The sequence below is a fragment of the Gossypium hirsutum genome, chromosome D06 (genome assembly GCF_007990345.1).
Source record: "Gossypium hirsutum isolate 1008001.06 chromosome D06, Gossypium_hirsutum_v2.1, whole genome shotgun sequence".
Classification (NCBI taxonomy): domain Eukaryota; kingdom Viridiplantae; phylum Streptophyta; class Magnoliopsida; order Malvales; family Malvaceae; genus Gossypium; species Gossypium hirsutum.
In genome coordinates, this window is record NC_053442.1 from 54428889 (window position 1) to 54435340 (window position 6452).

Here is a 6452-nt window from a genome sequence, read left to right on the forward strand (position 1 = left end):
GTCCTATGAAAATCTCGTTAAGAAATTTTATCGTTTGCATGCTTAATTCGATAAAAAGGACTAAATCGCGTAAAATGCAAAAGTTGGGTACTAATAGCTAAAGGTGTCTATTAGCTATAGAACTTTAAATTAAATGTCCTTATATGGTAATTATCCCATAAATATTGATAATGGAATATGATGGCTTGGTGTTGTTGAAATTTGTGATAATTCAAAAGGTTATAAAAGTAATTTAGTAAATAATGATAAATTAAGTAAAATAAAACATGGCTGTCATCTTTTTCCATCATCGTCAACCTATTTTAGAAAGTAAAGAAAGCTATTAAACCTTGCTAGGTTCGGCCATGGTAACTTTGGGTGCATGGTATGTATTTTTACTCGGTTTTTAATTATTTCTATGTTTTTAGAGTCATTGTAGCTTAATCTAGCTAACCCAGGACTAATTTGCAAAACTATTGCATTTTTTGATATTTTCCATTGATGAAAATGCTAGGTTTTTGAAGTTTAATGGTAGAAAATGAATGTTGTTAGATAAACAAACATTTGTTAAGTGATTTTGAATGAAATTTGCAAATTAGGGGTTAAATTGAGAAATGTGAAAATTTTTATGTTAAATGTGTGAATTTGTGAATTGTAAGGGCTGCTATAAGCTTGTATGAAATTCGGCTAGCACGGGTGTGGACTAAATTGCATGAATTTCTGTTTTTATGAGCTAGGGACTAAATTATAAAGAAGTCAAAAGTATATAGGCAAAATAGTAATTTTACCAAATTATGAATTTTGGGTTGAATTGAATGGAATAATGATTAAAATAGTTAAATTTGATTATATAAATCAAGAAAAACAATAGTTGGAAGTAAATCGAGGAAAAGACAAAGTAGTGGACTAATCAATCAATTTCCTCCGTATTAATTTGAGGTAAGTTCGTATATTAATAAGCTTTAAATTATATATATGTTTACATGCTTAATTGAAATATTAGTTGATATGATACTACGAAAATTCTCAATTGAAATATTAGTTGATATGATACTACGAAAATTCTCGACAAGATATCGACAAGTGTATGGATCCCGGCTGAATCTTAGGAATAGATAAGATACAAATGACATGTCATTAGGGGTTACCGTGTTTTGGGTGCTGGTCCTGTACGTTTTACTAGGGGTTGAGTTTTTCAGCATGTGTTGTGGTTACTCGACAGCTTGTGTGGGCAGCACTGTGTAGCTACGTCTTGATCTTCAACTTGTGTGAGTAGACCCAGTGATGGCTCGAGAGTGAGCATCTATATGAGATATGAGATAGATATGGTTTTAACCATGTATTGGCACTTAGTGGCTAGATACTGGAGTATTCAATATTATTCCAAATGGTTCAACGAGCACAATGATGTTACGAGAGTGTATGAGTTTGATATGAACCAGTTCAAGTATGTACGTGAATCATGTGAGAATTGAATCTATGATATTTGTGATTTCATGTCTAACCTTGTGGATGAATATGTGTTAGGCTTGTGGATCAAATTGATTTGTATTAAGCTATGTTTAATTATTTAAATTGTGATTAAATGGTAAGCTGAGTTTTATATTATACAAACTTACTAAGCTTAATTGCTTACTTTGTTTAATTTTCCGTGTTTTATAGTGAATCAGAAGCTCGTTCGGATTGGAAGTTATTGGATATCGTGTCGCACTATCAAACTCTCATTTTGGTACTTTGGACTTTCTATATTTTGGTTAAATGGCATGTATAGGTTTTTTGGCTTATGTAGCCTATATTTCTTGATGATTTTTGGCCATTTGAATTAGCTTGTAAAGTGGTCATATATTTTGATATGTATATATATGTATAAATGGCCTTGTGATATATGGTGTATAGTTGCTATATGAATGTCGTGCTTGTGAAATTGTGTTTTGGAACCAAATGGTTGGAATTGAGATGAGTTTGCAAGCTGCGTTTTAGGCAAAATGTCTCATATATGTAATTGACCATCTAGGTAGACTTTGGAGGTATATTTGGTATGCTTTAAAGTGGTCAAACGAATATGCTTATGGATATCATGTTGTATGTGTGGATAATGCATGTTATAAACTTGATATTAGTTGGTTTTCAATGCTTATTTGTGCCATGGTTGTTTGTGAATTTTTGAGCTTAGGGTCGTACCTCATTGGGTGAGAAATGTGGCTTAGAAAATAGCCTATTTTTGTCCATACGGGTGGAGACATGGGCGTGTGTCTTAGCCATGTGTGACACATGGCCATGTGACACGGCCGTGTGTCCCCTGTAATTTTTAATGAAGCCAAGTCAGTGAGTTACATGGGCTAGTCACACGAGCGTGTGGTTAGTCGTGTGACCCAAGTGAGTCAGTTACACGGGCTAGTCACACAGGCATGTGGTTGGCCGTGTGACCCAAGTCAGTGAGTTACACGGGGTTGAACACGGGTTGGGACATGGCCATGTGATCCCATTTCAAATGCCCACACGGCCTGAGACAGGGGCGTGTCTCTTGACCTGTGAGACACACGGTCTGGCCACATGGGCATGTGTTCCCTGCACTTTGAAATTTTTTAATGTTTTCCAAAAATTCTATGAGTTCTCATTTTAGTCCCAATTTTTTTAATGCTTGTTTTGGGCCTCGAGGGCTCGTTTTAGGGACTATATGAATGAATTTGAATGACTATTGCTTGGATACGAGAAATCAACATGAAAATGTATGATTATTTATGTGATAAATTCGGTAATGCTCCGTAACCCTATTCTGGCGATAGATATGGATGACGAATATCGGTTAGGGGTGTTACACTATAATTGGTACTGCTACCAGTCTTTTCTTTAATTCCTCAAAAGAAACTAGGTAAAATTTATCAAAATCGAAGGATCTATTTTGCTCGAGCAGACTGCATAAGGGTTTAGATATCTTTGAAAAATCCTCAATGAATTTCTATACAATCCTTCATGACCTAGAAAAATTCTAGCACCCTTGACACTAGTGAGAGGTGGCAATATTTCTTTTACTTCAATTTTTGCTCTGTCTACTTCAATTCCTCGTTGTGATATCCTATGCCCTAAGACAATTTCTTCACGAACGATGAAGTAGCACTTTTCCCAGTTCAAGACAAGATTTGTTTCTTTACAGTGGAACAGAACCTGATCCAAATTTTTCAAAAAATCTTCAAAATCATTGCCAAACATAAAGAAATCTTCCATGAAAACTTCAAGGAAATTTTCCACCATATCTGAGAATATGGCCATCATACAATGCTGAAAAGTTGTCGAGGCATTGCATAATCCGAACGGCATCGGTCTAAATGCAAAAGTACAATATGGACAAGTGACAGTTGTCTTCTCTTGGTTATTGGGAGCTATGGGAATCAGATTATACCCTGAATAACCATCCAAAAAATAGTAGAAAGCTCTCCCCGCTAACCTGTCCAATATCTGATCAATAAACGACAATGGAAAATGATCCTTTCTAATTTCCTCGTTAGGCTTGCTATAATCCATGCACACTCTCCATCCCATGATAGTGTAAGTTGGTATAAGCTCATTATTGTCATTGCTAACAGCTGTGACACATCCTTTCTTAGGGACATATTGTACAGAGCTTACTCACGAGCTATCTGAGATTAGGTAAATAATGTCAGCATCAAGCCACTTGATTATCTCTTTCTTAACAACTTCTTTCATTATCGAATTTGATGTTCTCTTCTGCTCAATAGAATTGCTATGGCAACCCTTTAACAAGATTTTATGTACACAATACGCAGGACTAATTCCCTTTATATCAGCAAAGGTCCATCCTAGCACCTTCTTAGATCATTGTAGGACTTCTAACAACTTGACCTCTTGTTCGAATGTCAATTTTGTATAAATCACAACCAGAAAAATACTGTAATCTCCCAAATATGCATATTTTAAATGCTACGGAAAAGGCTTCAAATCCAATGTAGGAGGTTCCTCTATAGAAAGTTTCGAAGGCTTAAATGAACGATTCGATAAATCCAAGGATTCAAACTTCTTCTCTGGTCTCTCCACTATCTTTTTGGCTTCCATATATTCACCGAGTTCTTCTAACTTAATGCATCAATCCTCTCTAATGATTCTTTGTTACTATCAAAACTATTGTGGCAAACTATGGTGAATTCCTCTACTACTATTTCTATCAATCCAATGGTGTGGCGTTCTTCATTTTCATTTACATATCAAAAACATTAAAATTAACCTACTGATCATTTACCCTCATGATTAGTTCACCTTTATGTACATTAACTAGAGTTCTACCTGTAGTAAGAAAAGGTTTTTCAAGAATAATTGACCATTTTGGTCAGTTTCAAATTCTAAAATCAGGAAATCTGCAAGAAAGATAAATTTATCTACTCTTACTATCACGTCCTCAATTTTACCTTCTGGATGGGCATAGGATCGTTCAGCTAATTTCAAAGTAATCGTAGTAGGTCTTGCTTTCCTAATTTTTAGTTTCTTGAAAGTAGACATAGGCATTAGATTTATACTCGCTCCTAAATCACATAACGCCTTACCAACGTGATAATTTCCAATTGAACACGGGATAGTGAAACTCCATGGATCCTTCAACTTCGAAGGCAATTTGTTCACCAACATTGATGTGCACCTTTTAGTGAGAGCAACAGTCTCAAACTCTCCCAATCTGCTCTTCTTTGAGAGTATATCTTTCATAAACTTCCCATAATGGGGAATTTGCTCCAAAGCTTCTACTAACGGTATGTTGATGTGGAGTTGCTTCAAAACATCTAAAAACCTTTTAAATAGAATATCCTATTTAAAATTTTAGAATTGCTAAGGAAATGGTAAATGTGATCATCCTTCAGGCTACTGATATTGTTTCGTTGTAGCATTTTTGTTGGCAACATGATTTGATTCCACCACAACATATCTCTGTGTACCCTTTTCAAGTGTTGTCTGCCATTCAGTAGGTTTCGAGATCTTTTCTTGGTTGCAGCTTGATTTGTCTTCCTCTATCGTGCCATCTTGAACAACTTCATCCAACTGAGTCCCACTTTTAAGAGTGAATGCCTTGCATTACTCCTTCCATTATATTCTTGAATTTTAGTATCACTTGGCAATGCTCCTTGTGGCCTTGAATTTAGAGCGTTCGCTATTTGCCCCACTTGATTTTCAAGAGCTCAGAGAGACACAGCCTGACTTTGAATCACAACATAATTTTTGGCCATATACTCCTTCAACAAAGCTTTAATGGAATTAGAAGATGATACATTTCCTTGTTCAGCATTTTGCCTCGGCATATGATGATTATAACCAGGCGGTGCATTGTGGATATTCTATCTTGCAACATTGTGTGAACTCCCTGCACCTTGATTATTCCCACTAAAATTCAGATGCTACTTCTACCCTAGATTGTATGCGTTGGAATAGGGGTTTTTATTCCAGTTAAAATTACCCATGTAGTACACTGATGCTGGGTTTGATGGGCATTCATCAAACACATGGTCTTCGCCACAATAAACACATGACAGTTCGGCTGAGTTCATCTCCTGAGCTACAGTGGGCTTTTTCATTGTTTTGATCATATTAGTTAAAAAAGATACATGATCTGTAAACGAAGTAATTGTATCAAGCTTCATGGTACCAACAGCTCTCTTGCCCGTCCCAACTATCATGGTCGGATACTGATAGTCATTGTTAGCAATCTTGTCCAAAATCTCATATGCTTTGTTGTAAGATTTATCCAACAATGTACCATTGGCAGAAGCATCAACTACTACCCTCGTATGTGCATTCAACCCATCATAAAAAGCCTCCATCTAAGTCCAACGGTGAAATCAATGCATTGGGCAGTTTTGAATTAAATCTTTAAATCGTTCCTAAGCTTCATACAATGTTTAATCCTCTAATTTTTGAAAACATGTGATGTCATTTCTACGCTTGGCATTCATATTAGGTGGATTATGCCGTAGCAAAAACCTCTGGCAAAATATCATTCCATGATGTCATTGTGCCCGACGGCAAAACATTCAGCCATGCTATCACACGATCCTGCAAGGAATATGGAAACAGTTTTAGCGCAGAGTGTTTTCAGAAAAACACTATTATCTAAATGAATAAGAAACCTCTAGAAAAATTCTTAAATGCAATCTTGGATCTTCATTAGGTAATCCACTAAATTGCCCTACTGTTTGCAACAATTGGAACATTACCGATTTCAACTCAAAATTTCTTAGCTGAAGTTATTGACTAACCTATTCTCGTTCCATTCTAACCAGTACAACGATATTCTACATTTTTTCTATGAAAGACTTCAAACAGTGTCACTTTATTCAGGACTGCCACTGTTATGATAAGCGAATTTTGTCAACACTGTATATTCTTCCCAACTATCTTCATCTTAAGAATATAATGCCGTAACATAACTTCCAGAACTCAAATTACCCATTCTGATTGTTGTACCGAAGTTAAGT

General features: G+C 35.7%; 1 non-coding gene across 1 annotated transcript; it reads left to right on the forward strand.

Annotated features, from left to right (window-relative positions):
* The first annotated feature begins 5814 nt into the window (after nt 1-5814).
* Nucleotides 5815-5921, forward strand: LOC121218881 (small nucleolar RNA R71). Its single transcript, XR_005915363.1, has one exon. It is a non-coding gene; the product is annotated as a small nucleolar RNA R71 (small nucleolar RNA).
* Nucleotides 5922-6452: the final 531 nt, after the last annotated feature.